Consider the following 14,538-nt stretch of genomic DNA (forward strand, 5'->3'; position numbering starts at 1 on the left):
CTTTTGTGGTGCAGCAGCAGTTCCATCCATGTGACGTCACCACTACAGCCTCTCTGTATACAAACAGAGCAGTGGAGATAGTGGCCGACCCAACATAAATAATGGATGCAGATCAGTATCTCTATCCACTTGGTTGCGACTAGTGGTTGGGATGGGGCTGCTGGGAGTTCCACTGATCATGTCAATGGGGGGGGGGCTCCTGATACAAGATACAAAGGGGCTTTATTAGCATAACCAAAGAAAAACATTTGGTATTGCCAAAGCAAAGAGTGGGTGGGCGGTTTGGGGGTTCGTGTATCCTTGGGGGTCTCGTCGTTCTTGTTTGGGATGTGTGGGTATGGGAGGCGTAAAATGGGTGGGCGGTTTAATAGTCTTTGGGGTCTCATTTTCCTCTTGTCTGGTGGCAACCAACTGGACACGTATTGGGCAGCGATCTCCACAGTGGTCTCCTCTTCTCCCAGTCGGATGTACAGTTTCCTCTTCTCGCCTGCAGATGTCAAGTCTGGGATGTGGGCAGAGAGTCTTTCAAAGTAGACGGCCCTCCCAGCTGAGTATTTGGTGCAGTGTAGCAGGAAGTGGGCCTCGTCTTTTAGGGCCCCTTGGTCGCAGTGTTGGCACAGTCTGATTTCCCGTGGCTTGTAGGACTGCTTGTGCCGCCCCATTTCAATCTCTAGATTGTGGGCGCTCAGTCTGTACCAGCTCAGGGTCTGTTTGTGTTTGGGGTGGGGTATTTTCTCCAGGTAGGTGGCCATGGTGTAGTTCCAGAGCATGGTATACGTTGAGTTTCTTGGAGTTATTTTGTTTCTCCATTCTTCGATGTATTGCTCTTTGTTTGCCTATGACCAACATTGTTGATTCCAACAATGGAGTGGCAGTCACACGTATCCTCAGTTCATTGCCGAGGGATTGGATGCCTGACAGCCCGGTATAAAGGGCAGTAGACGGTTATCATGCAGTGGATCCCATAGCAGCCAGTCTGTCTAAGTTGGCACTGACAACAATGAAGGGTACAATCATGTTGTCAGCAGTCAGATCAGGACATTCACCGTCTCAGATAGCATTATTTATCAAAATTTTTTTATTTAGCTGACTATGCCTTTAACAGACTGGATATCCTTGTCAGTTTGTATACAGTCACGTGCATTTACAGCAAGTCTCCAAGCAACTGCCATTTATTATAGATTATATATAGCAGTCCCCAAACATCAGGTCTGGTTTCCTCTAGATACATCAGAATTGTACGGCATCACGTCTACGAAACTGGCAAACTCTAGTCTACATCTAGTCTGCTTGGTGCATGTGTGCGGTCATGTGGTTCTCTCTACTTTAGCATAACAAGACCTTTGTCTTGTATATTAATCCAAGTATACAGATAATGTGGTGCCTTTGTGACTATGGGGGTTACATGTAGAAGACTAACCATCATGGTGGTGGAAGGGGAGATCTGGTAAAAAGGCAGGCAGGATGGGTAAGACGTGGTCTGAACTCTACATGTCTGCACCTTTTGTGCAAAGATCCCTCGGACAAGAATGTGGAGAGCCTGAAGAAGGACCTGCACAGATCGTAGACTGAGCAGCAAGGCTCCACAAAGGAGAAAACAGCGCTCTGCTCTCTAAGGGTCTGGTCAGGGGTCCGTATTAGTTGAGTGGTCTGGATCATCTTGGGAGTCTATACATTCAAGGAGAATCCAAATGGGGGAGAATCCCTGGCACAAATGTGTGTAGGACCTGCAGAAGGACCTTAGGGTCATGACCATTTGTTCAAATCCTAAATCTAAAGAGCAGAGCAGCAAGTTTCCACAGAGAGGTGCTGTGTAGGTGTATGGGATCTGGTCTGAAGTCCCTGGTATGGACCTGTGCGGAACCCTCAAAAGGACTTGCACAGATAGGGTCATATGATCATAAGGATTTTGTTACTGTTGAAGGACTTGCACAGATAATGGGGGCACTCGCTAGGTCTGTGAGTTCTGGAACAACAAACATGACAGTGGAGGTGGGTTGCTTGCCTTGTAATAGTGAGATCACAGAGGTCCATGCAAGTACCGTGCGACACACGTTGCACAAGCCTGGAATGGTGGCTCGAAAACAGGTGAAGAAGCCTCGACTTTGATATCTTCATAAGAAGTGTTGGCTTGAATTTGCAAAAATAGTATGAAAAGTAGACAGTAGAAGATTGGAAACGCGTAATTTGGAACAATGAGGCAAAACTCAAAATCCTGGACTCTTTTGGGTGCAACTGGGTCTGGAAGAAACAAGAGAAAAGGGGGTTTACGGATTAAGAAATTAAAGGAACTGTCAAGTCGGCAGATATGTAAATGATTACAGGTGTCGTCAGGTGCTTTCCTACTGCCCTATAAAAAAGCTCTCATTGGCTACTTTTGGGTAGTGTATCTCTCCGTGAGAGATCGTTGATTGATCGTCATGCCTCAAGACAATTTGCCTGGTTGAGAGATTTTAAGCGGGGGTGGTGCCTTCATAATGCACCCCTATCTATTGCTAGATCATTTTCAGACACTTAGCAGATGGGAATTTAGTGTCATGGTGCCCATTACATGTTCTGCCATCGACAGCTAGACATGATCCCCTTTGTGTGCAAACTGGACTCATATTGTCTATAGTGATGAATCCAGGTTCTGTTTGGGATCTGATGTCGGTTGGGTTGGACTATTAAGGACTGTCATTGAGCTCTTCAATCCCACCTTTGCTGTGGAGTAACACACTGCCCCCTGCTGGTGTGATGTGGGGAGCCATTGCATAGGACAGTCGGTCACCCCTAGTAGTGATACGATGACACTGATATGTACAGGACAGCCAAACACTGCCAACCAGCAGTCTCATGGCAGGGCGGACAATTGGTTCCAGCAAGATAATGCTGATGAAACACCCAAGGGTTCCCCAGGAATGTGTCCACCAGATTACAACACTCCCTGGTCCTGCCCGGTCACCAGATTTATCACCAATCCAGCGTTTATTGGACCATCTGGGACATCACCAACCTAAGTGTGCGCAGTATCTACTGGTCCAGTTGTAACATCTGTTGTAAATGTGCCACACAGAACCTATATACCTCCATGTCCTGCCGTATCTCATCTTGTTTCACAACCTCAGCTGTAAGGAGTGACTCTGTTGTAACCTGTGTTCAGGGCGATGTACTAGTCATACGACCCACTGGACAGCGAGTTCACGTAATCTTGTGATCCTGATTTTTCTCAAATACGAGGCAAAGACGAGTGAAAGATTGTTATGAAATGTGGTCGCAATCCCTGACATAGACGTGCAGGCTATTTCCATCCTGTAGATTCAGCAATCTTCTATTGACACTGAATAATGTATTGCTGTCACTCCCGAGAGAACATCACACTTTGCAGAATAGTAAGAGGTCAGCAGACTCCTCTATCAGAAGATGGTTCTTAAAGGCCCACCACACAGTAGTCATGGGTATGTCTCAACTGTACTACAGAAACTCATAGGAGTTAGACTTTGCTGCAGTTGTCACAGTCCTAGAAACTCCATTCAAGTTGGTCTATGTCTTCTAGGATCAGAGACCCATCTGCCTGATACGGAGCCTCGAAGCTTCAGTTGAATGATCGGCTTCTTCTTCCAGGCACCGATGGTTAACTTAAGTGGTGGCTACAGGCCAGGGATTTGGAGCTAAGAAGTAGTGTAGCTATAGGGTCACAGTGTTTGCAACTAGGTCCCTAAGCCATCTGACCGGAGCATCTTCTTCCACGTTTGCTGTGTCCCCTATATGACTTTCCATAAAGGCCGGATTTGTGGCGTGCATGACTTATAGATGTCCTGTGGACAAATTCTCCCACCTGAGCTATGGATTTCTGCGGCTCCTCCACAGTGACCATGAGCCTCTTGGCTGCTTCTCTGACCAGCGCTCTCCTTGCTCGATCTGTCAGTTTAGGTGGGCGACAAGTCTGATACTTTTTCCATCTTTGGATGATGGATTGTACAGCGCTCCTTGCGATGCTTGAAGCTTGGGATATGTTTTTATCACCTAGCCCTGCTTTAAACTTCTCCACACTATTATCTCTGACCTGTCTGGTGAGTTCCTTGGTCTTCATGATGCTGTTTGTTCACTTGTATTCTCTAACAAACCACTGAGGCCTTCACAGAACAGGTGTATTTATACTGAAACTAAATTACACAAAGACTCTATTAACTCATGAAGTGACTTCTGAAGGCAATTGTGTGCACTGGATTTTATTTCAGGGTATCCGAGTACGGGGGGCTGAAGACTTTTGCACATCACACTTTTCAGATTTTTTTTTTCATTAAAATTTGGAAAACTTTATATCATTTTACTTCCACTTCAGTTATCCCTGAAAATCTCAATGAAATACATTTAAGTTTGTAGTTGTCAAGTGACAAAGTTCAAGGGGTATGAATACTTTTGCAAGGCACTGTATAATGAAATGAACCCTTTCACTGCCCTAGGCCACCCGATACACTTACTTTAACGCCTTCATTGACGTAGACGACCAATTATACTGACGTTAACCCCTTCACTGCTCTTAGCCACAAGAACGGATACTGAAATTAACCCTCTCGTTGTTCTAATCCACCAAGTATACTGAGGTTTACCCCGTGGCCTAGGAGGGTGAGGCCGTGTTGGGGAATATGGCACATTCAGTATGAGACTGTACTGTAGACTATAAATGGATTTCTGCTATGTACCACCCTATGATATATGGCGGCTATACTGTGAATGAGTAGGAGATCCGCAAATAAGAAACTGCTAAAGAGCACCAAAAAATGTCGTCGGTTCAGGTGAATGTTCTAGATAAATATCAGAAGTATTTCCTAGAATGCGAATGTCTCAGAGTTGCACGGCATGAAAAGCTATAACAACAGCTGAAAGTATGTGGCCTATGTAACCAGGACCGCAGGGTGTATATAAGGTATAATATGTGCTGCTATGGTACTGCCCTGTATTTAGGACTTGCTATGTGAGATGTTCCTTATGGCTCGTTCTCACGGGGTAAGAGGGGGCGGATTTTGGCACTGAATCCACATCAGAATCCGCCCCCTCACAATAGAGGTTTATGTAGATCGCGAGCTTCCCTTTCTTCAGGCGGATTCCGTGGCTGATTCAGCCCCGGCGTCCACCTCGCGGCAGCACCCTCCGGACTAGGCCCATTCATTTGGGCCTACTCCGGAGCGGGAAGCCGCGACAGTCGCATTTTGGTCCTATTCTGACGTGGCTTCCCGCGTCACAATCAGGACCAAAATACGCCATACCGTGCCCCATGTGAACTAGCCCTTAGAGGAAAGGAACATCTGACATGAACATTTAAGCAGCACCGTTTCTATTCCTGCGGTCATTCTTCCTGCCACCTCTCCCATCATTTTCATGTTATAACTAGAGATGAGCAAACCGTGAAATATTTGTTATTCGTGTAGAATAGCCCCTCGATATTTGACTATTCGAACGAATATCGAACCCCATTATAGTCTATGGGGGAAAATGCTTCGTTTCAGGGGAAACCACTCTTCGACACAGGAGGGTCACCAAGTCCACTATGACACCTCAGCAAATGATGCCAACACCTCTGCAATGCAACTGGGACAGCAGGAGAAGCATGTCTGGAGGCATCTAACATGCCCAAGTCACTCTATTACGCCACTAATAATGCGGGCGCTGACTTTTTCCCATAGGAATGCATTGACCAGCGTTGATTGGCCGAATGCCATACAGTGTACAGCATTCAGCCAATCAACGCTGGTTCTGCCGGAGGCTCACCTGTGAGGAGGCGGAGTCTAAGATCGGTCCACAGCAGTCTCCATTGTGGTCTGATCTCAGGTATAGCAGAGTTGACACAGCTCTGCTACATCTCAGGTGTAGCAGAGCTGTGCGTTCAACTCTGCTATACCTGAGATGCAGCAGAGCTGGCCGTGCGCTGAGCTCTACTACAGCTGAGATGCAGCAGAGGTGGACGTGCACTGAGCTCTGCTACACCTGAGATGCAGCAGAGGTGGACGTGCACTGAGCTCTGCTACACCTGAGATGTAGCAGTGCTGTGCGCTCACCGCTGCTACATCTGAGGTGTAGCAGTGCTGTCTCAACTCTGCTATACCTGAGATATAGCGGTGTAGCAGTCTCATATGAACCAAATCTGAAATCCACTCTTCGTATGAAATGGAGGTCACCTGATTTAGCCAGCCAATTACTTTTTCCGATTTTTTTTCGATGCCTACGTTGTCGTAGTTCCTGTCCCACCTCCCCTGCACAGTTATTGGTGCAAAGAAAGCGCCAGGGAAGGTGGGAGGGGATACGAATTTTTAGTGCGTTTGCCGCATGGTATTTGATTGGAATCGAATATCTCGAGCAGCCTGATATACGATCGAATACCAATTCGATCAAACGCCATTCGCTCATCTCTAGTTATAACACATTGGGTAGATTAGAAAAATCTGTGATATTGCCAACTATCCTCTAGAAGGATCAGACTACACAAGGCTTGTTTGTAGTCTGTTACCATGGAGACACATACTATTTGCAAAGAAAAATGTTACATTTCTTGAGAAACTGGAGCTATATTTTGTCTGGCTAACCTGCAGCCCAAGAAGAGGAGGAGAGCAGCTTCACTTTTTTGAGTTGTAGTTTGGTTTCAAAGGTAACCAGTTGAAATGAAGTCAATGGAAAATTTGGTATATCTGAATAGGGTTAGTAGCGGGAAAAACACAGGACAGATAATAGATGAATATGAAAAAGTGTTAGGTAGGAAATTGCGGATAGATATAAGTATAGAAGGATTAGATAGAAACATAGATTAGATAGAAGGCGAGATGGATTAGATAGATTAGATAGGAGGATAGAAGGATTAGACAGAGATGGTTCTGACCTCCAGGTGACAGTCAGCGGTGACCTCTCTCCCACTGCTCCCGCCAGCATTCATCACAAGATTTACCTTCAGGTTCACTGACACCGAGTGACTTGACATTTTATTTTCATTGGCATTTCGAGCATTCTTCTACCATAGTGGAAAAATTTGATCAAAAACAAATCTTTCAGGTGGTAGAGAAGTCCCTGTCTCGGAGGGAGAAGCTAAACATAAGAGCCCACCTTGTCCACTGCGTCCTGTCAGTGAATATCACCAGGCTAAACCCCTTCCTCACCTCCAATGTCTCACAGGTTATGGCTTGAAGCAGTTCTGTCCAATAATGTGCAACAATGTATCAGTGTAGGAAAAATAACCTGGAGTGCATTAGGGTGCATTCACACTGAGTAAACGCTAGCTTGTTTTGTAGAGTAAAATTACACTTGTAAATTTTGCTATCCCATTGACTTCAATGACATTTTACAGGCGTATTTTTACAGGCGTATTTTTTACAGGCGTATTTTTACACTTGTAAAAAAATATCATTGAAGTCAATGGGATAGCAAAATTTACAAGTGTAATTTTACTCTACAAAATAAGCTAGCGTTTACTCAGTGTGAATGCACCCTCAGGGTGTATTCACATTGCAAAAAAATATATGGTGCAGCTCTGGAGTATAATACAGAATATAACAGGATCAGTACAGAGGAAGTAATGTATGTACACAGTGACTGCACCAGCAGAATAGTGAGCGCAGCTCTGGAGTATAATACAGGATAAGTAATGTAATGTATGTACACAGTGACTGCACCAGCAGAATAGTGAGCGCAGCTCTGGAGTATAATACAGGATAAGTAATGTAATGTATGTACACAGTGACTGTACCGGCAGAATAGTGAGCGCAGCTCTGGAGTATAATACAGGATAAGTAATGTAATGTATGTTCATAGTGACTGTACCAGCAGAATAGTGAGCGCAGCTCTGGAGTATAATACAGGATAAGTAATGTAATGTATGTACACAGTGACTGCACCAGCAGAATAGTGAGCGCAGCTCTGGAGTATAATACAGGATAAGTAATGTAATGTACTGTATGTACACAGTGACTGTACCGGCAGAATAGTGAGCGCAGCTCTGGAGTATAATACAGGATAAGTAATGTAATGTATGTTCATAGTGACTGTACCAGCAGAATAGTGAGCGCAGCTCTGGAGTATAATACAGGATAAGTAATGTAATGTATGTACACAGTGACTGCACCAGCAGAATAGTGAGCGCAGCTCTGGAGTATAATACAGGATAAGTAATGTAATGTATGTACACAGTGACTGCACCAGCAGAATAGTGAGCGCAGCTCTGGAGTATAATACAGGATAAGTAATGTAATGTATGTACACAGTGACTGTACCGGCAGAATAGTGAGCGCAGCTCTGGAGTATAATTCAGGATAAGTAATGTAATGTATGTACACAGTGACTGTACCGGCAGAATAGTGAGCGCAGCTCTGGAGTATAATTCAGGATAAGTAATGTAATGTATGTACACAGTGACTGTACCAGCAGAATAGTGAGCACAGCTCTGGAGTATAATACAGGATAAGTAATGTAATGTATGTACACAGTGACTGCACCAGCAGAATAGTGAGCGCAGCTCTGGAGTATAATACAGGATAAGTAATGTAATGTATGTACAGAGTGACTGCACCAGCAGAATAGTGAGCGCAGCTCTGGAGTATAATACAGGATAAGTAATGTATGTACACAGTTACTGTACTACTGCACTTTGTATATATATAACATCCTGTACTGATCCTGAGTTATATCCTCTATTATACTCCAGAGCTGCGCTCACTTTTCTGCTGGTACAGTCACTGTGTACACACATTACTTATCCTGTATTATACCTCAGAGCTGTGCTCACTATTCTGCTGGTACAGTCACTGTGTACATACATTACATTACTTATCCTGTATTATACTACAGAGCTGAACTCACTATTCTGCTGGTGCAGTCACTGTGTACATACATTACATTACTTATCCTGTATTATACTCCAGAGCTGCGCTCACTATTCTGCTGGTGCAGTCACTGTGTACATACATTACATTACTTATCCTGTATTATACTCCAGAGCTGCACTGACTATTCTGCTGGTACAGTCACTGTGTACATACATTACATTACTTATCCTGTATTATACTGCAGAGCTGCGCTCACTATTCTGCTGGTGCAGTCACTGTGTACATACATTACATTACTTATCCTGTATTATACTCCAGAGCTGCGCTCACTATTCTGCTGGTACAGTCACTGTGTACATACATTACATTACTTATCCTGTATTATACTCCAGAGCTGCGCTCACTATTCTGTTGGTGCAGTCACTGTGTACATACATTACATTACTTATCCTGTATTATACTCCAGAGCTGCGCTCACTATTCTGCTGGTACAGTCACTGTGTACATACATTACATTACTTATCCTGTATTATACTCCAGAGCTGTGCTCACTATTCTGCTGGTGTAGTCACTGTGTACATACATTACATTACTTATCCTGTATTATACTCCAGAGCTGCGCTCACTATCCTGCTGGTGCAGTCACTGTGTACATACATTACATTACTTATCCTGTATTATACTCCAGAGCTGCACTCATTCTTCTGCTGGTACAGTCACTGTGTACATACATTATTTATCCTGTATTATATCCCAGAGCTGCGCTCACTATTCTGCTGGTACAGTCACTGTGTACATACATTACATTACTTATCCTGTATTATACCCCAGAGCTGCGCTCACTATTCTGCTGGTGCAGTCACTGTGTACATACATTACATTACTTATCCTCTATTATACTCCAGAGCTGCACTCATTATTCCACATGTGGAATAATACATTACATTTCTTGTGCTGTTGCTTAATAACATGTTACACTGATGGGGTGCTGGGGTTATAGGGTTAAATAGAAATGTATACAATTACAGAAGAGAGTGACTCAAGCTCTTCTACTGACTCTGCTCATCTGCTGTTACAGTATTATCGTTCCAAATCTATAAATATTGTTAAAAAGTTCAAATGTTTAGTCGTCTTATCTGGAAGCAGCTGATTTCTCAATTATTATGAAAATTGCAAACTACAAATTACTATAACACCAACCACATACATTGCAGTAGATATTAATCTGTGAGTGTGCAGACCAGCTACGTGCATGTCAACACAACTCAGATGTGGAAGAGGCTATTAAGTCAGAAGTCTTATTGGAATATTCCACTTCATGTTTTATTAAAGAGTTCTCCACTAGAGATGAGCGAACACTAAAATGTTCGAGGTTCGAAATTCGATTCGAACAGCCGCTCAATGTTCGTGTGTTCGAACGGGTTTCGAACCCCATTATAGTCTATGGGGAACAGATACTCGTTAAGGGGGAAACCCAAATCCGTGTCTGGAGGGTCACCAAGTCCACTATGACACCCCAGGAAATGATGCCAACACCTCTGGAATGACACTGGGACAGCAGGGGAAGCATGTCTGGGGGCATCTAACACACCAAAGACCCTCTATTACCCCAACATCACAGCCTAACAACTACACACTTTACACACTCAATACCACCTCTCTGACAGTAGGAAAACACCTTGAAACATGTGTATTTGGCACTTGCAGTGAGGAGAGCTTGTCACCAGCAGTGAATTTGGCCCTTGTAGTAAGTTGAGGTTGGCACCAACATTTGTTTTGAAAATCAGGGTGGATTGAGCCTCTAACCAGCAGAGTTTGGGCAAATTCATGGTGGAGGGAGCCTCTAAAAACCCCAGTTTGGACCAATTCATGGTGGAGGGAGCCTCTAACCAGCCCAGTTTGGGCAAATTCATGGTGGAGGGAGCCTCTAAAAAACCCAGTTTGGACCAATTCATGGTGGAGGGAGCCTCTAACCAGCCCAGTTTGGGCAAATTCATGGTGGAGGGAGCCTCTAACCAGCCCAGTTTGGACCAATTAATGGTGGAGGGAGCCTCTAACCAGCCCAGTTTGGACCAATTAATGGTGGAGGGAGCCTCTAACCACCCCAGTTTGGACCAATTCATGGTGGAGGGAGCCTCTAACCAGCCCAGTTTGGACCAATTCATGGTGGAGGGAGCCTCTAAAAAACCCAGTTTGGACCAATTCATGGTGGAGGGAGCCTCTAAACAGCCCAGTTTGGGCAAATTCATGGTGGAGGGAGCCTCTAAAAAACCCAGTTTGGACCAATTCATGGTGGAGGGAGCCTCTAACCAGCCCAGTTTGGACCAATTAATGGTGGAGGGAGCCTCTAAACAGCCAAGTTTGGACCAATTCATGGTGGAGGGAGCCTCTAAAAAACCCAGTTTGGACCAATTCATGGTGGAGGGAGCCTCTAACCAGCCCAGTTTGGACCAATTAATGGTGGAGGGAGCCTCTAAACAGCCAAGTTTGGACCAATTCATGGTGGAGGGAGCCTCTAAAAACCCCAGTTTGGACCAATTCATGGTGGAGGGAGCCTCTAACCAGCCCAGTTTGGACCAATTAATGGTGGAGGGAGCCTCTAACCACCCCAGTTTGGACCAATTCATGGTGGAGGGAGCCTCTAAAAACCCCAGTTTGGACCAATTCATGGTGGAGGGAGCCTCTAACCAGCCCAGTTTGGGCAAATTCATGGTGGAGGGAGCCTCTAAACAGCCCAGTTTGGGCAAATTCATGGTGGAGGGAGCCTCTAACCAGCCCAGTTTGGACCAATTAATGGTGGAGGGAGCCTCTAACCAGCCCAGTTTGGACCAATTAATGGTGGAGGGAGCCTCTAACCACCCCAGTTTGGACCAATTCATGGTGGAGGGAGCCTCTAAAAACCCCAGTTTGGACCAATTCATGGTGGAGGGAGCCTCTAAAAACCCCAGTTTGGACCAATTCATGGTGGAGGGAGCCTCTAACCAGCCCAGTTTGGGCAAATTCATGGTGGAGGGAGCCTCTAAACAGCCCAGTTTGGGCAAATTCATGGTGGAGGGAGCCTCTAACCAGCCCAGTTTGGACCAATTAATGGTGGAGGGAGCCTCTAACCAGCCCAGTTTGGACCAATTAATGGTGGAGGGAGCCTCTAACCACCCCAGTTTGGACCAATTCATGGTGGAGGGAGCCTCTAACCAGCCCAGTTTGGGCAAATTCATGGTGGAGGGAGCCTCTAAACAGCCCAGTTTGGGCAAATTCATGGTGGAGGGAGCCTCTAACCAGCCCAGTTTGGACCAATTAATGGTGGAGGGAGCCTCTAACCAGCCCAGTTTGGACCAATTAATGGTGGAGGGAGCCTCTAACCAGCCCAGTTTGGACCAATTAATGGTGGAGGGAGCCTCTAACCACCCCAGTTTGGACCAATTCATGGTGGAGGGAGCCTCTAACCAGCCCAGTTTGGGCAAATTCATGGTGGAGGGAGCCTCTAACCAGCCCAGTTTGGACCAATTAATGGTGGAGGGAGCCTCTAACCAGCCCAGTTTGGACCAATTAATGGTGGAGGGAGCCTCTAACCACCCCAGTTTGGACCAATTCATGGTGGAGGGAGCCTCTAACCAGCCCAGTTTGGACCAATTCATGGTGGAGGGAGCCTCTAAAAACCCCAGTTTGGACCAATTCATGGTGGAGGGAGCCTCTAAACAGCCCAGTTTGGGCAAATTCATGGTGGAGGGAGCCTCTAAAAAACCCAGTTTGGACCAATTCATGGTGGAGGGAGCCTCTAACCAGCCCAGTTTGGACCAATTAATGGTGGAGGGAGCCTCTAAACAGCCAAGTTTGGACCAATTCATGGTGGAGGGAGCCTCTAAAAACCCCAGTTTGGACCAATTCATGGTGGAGGGAGCCTCTAACCAGCCCAGTTTGGACCAATTAATGGTGGAGGGAGCCTCTAACCAGCCCAGTTTGGACCAATTAATGGTGGAGGGAGCCTCTAACCACCCCAGTTTGGACCAATTCATGGTGGAGGGAGCCTCTAAACAGCCAAGTTTGGACCAATTCATGGTGAAGGGAGCCTCTAAAAACCCGTTTGGACCAATTCATGGTGGAGGGAGCCTCTAACCAGCCCAGTTTGGGCAAATTCATGGTGGAGGGAGCCTCTAAACAGCCCAGTTTGGGCAAATTCATGGTGGAGGGAGCCTCTAACCAGCCCAGTTTGGACCAATTAATGGTGGAGGGAGCCTCTAACCAGCCCAGTTTGGACCAATTCATGGTGGAGGGAGCCTCTAAACAGCCAAGTTTTGGGAAATTCATGGTGGAGGGAGCCTCTAACCAGCCCAGTTTGGACCAATTCATGGTGGAGGGAGCCTCTAAAAAACCCAGTTTGGACCAATTCATGGTGGAGGGAGCCTCTAAACAGCCCAGTTTGGGCAAATTCATGGTGGAGGGAGCCTCTAACCAGCCCAGTTTGGGCAAATTCATGGTGGAGGGAGCCTCTAACCAGCCCAGTTTGGACCAATTAATGGTGGAGGGAGCCTCTAACCAGCCCAGTTTGGACCAATTAATGGTGGAGGGAGCCTCTAACCAGCCCAGTTTGGACCAATTAATGGTGGAGGGAGCCTCTAACCACCCCAGTTTGGACCAATTCATGGTGGAGGGAGCCTCTAACCAGCCCAGTTTGGGCAAATTCATGGTGGAGGGAGCCTCTAACCAGCCCAGTTTGGACCAATTAATGGTGGAGGGAGCCTCTAACCAGCCCAGTTTGGACCAATTAATGGTGGAGGGAGCCTCTAACCACCCCAGTTTGGACCAATTCATGGTGGAGGGAGCCTCTAACCAGCCCAGTTTGGACCAATTCATGGTGGAGGGAGCCTCTAAAAAACCCAGTTTGGACCAATTCATGGTGGAGGGAGCCTCTAAACAGCCCAGTTTGGGCAAATTCATGGTGGAGGGAGCCTCTAAAAAACCCAGTTTGGACCAATTCATGGTGGAGGGAGCCTCTAACCAGCCCAGTTTGGACCAATTAATGGTGGAGGGAGCCTCTAAACAGCCAAGTTTGGACCAATTCATGGTGGAGGGAGCCTCTAAAAACCCCAGTTTGGACCAATTCATGGTGGAGGGAGCCTCTAACCAGCCCAGTTTGGACCAATTAATGGTGGAGGAGCCTCTAACCAGCCCAGTTTGGACCAATTAATGGTGGAGGGAGCCTCTAACCACCCCAGTTTGGACCAATTCATGGTGGAGGGAGCCTCTAAACAGCCAAGTTTGGACCAATTCATGGTGAAGGGAGCCTCTAAAAACCCGTTTGGACCAATTCATGGTGGAGGGAGCCTCTAACCAGCCCAGTTTGGGCAAATTCATGGTGGAGGGAGCCTCTAAACAGCCCAGTTTGGGCAAATTCATGGTGGAGGGAGCCTCTAACCAGCCCAGTTTGGACCAATTAATGGTGGAGGGAGCCTCTAACCAGCCCAGTTTGGACCAATTCATGGTGGAGGGAGCCTCTAAACAGCCAAGTTTTGGGAAATTCATGGTGGAGGGAGCCTCTAACCAGCCCAGTTTGGACCAATTCATGGTGGAGGGAGCCTCTAAAAAACCCAGTTTGGACCAATTCATGGTGGAGGGAGCCTCTAAACAGCCCAGTTTGGGCAAATTCATGGTGGAGGGAGCCTCTAACCAGCCCAGTTTGGGCAAATTCATGGTGGAGGGAGCCTCTAACCAGCCCAGTTTGGACCAATTAATGGTGGAGGGAGCCTCTAAC

The sequence above is a fragment of the Leptodactylus fuscus genome, chromosome 5 (genome assembly GCF_031893055.1).
Source record: "Leptodactylus fuscus isolate aLepFus1 chromosome 5, aLepFus1.hap2, whole genome shotgun sequence".
In the NCBI taxonomy this organism is placed as follows: Eukaryota; Metazoa; Chordata; class Amphibia; order Anura; family Leptodactylidae; genus Leptodactylus; species Leptodactylus fuscus.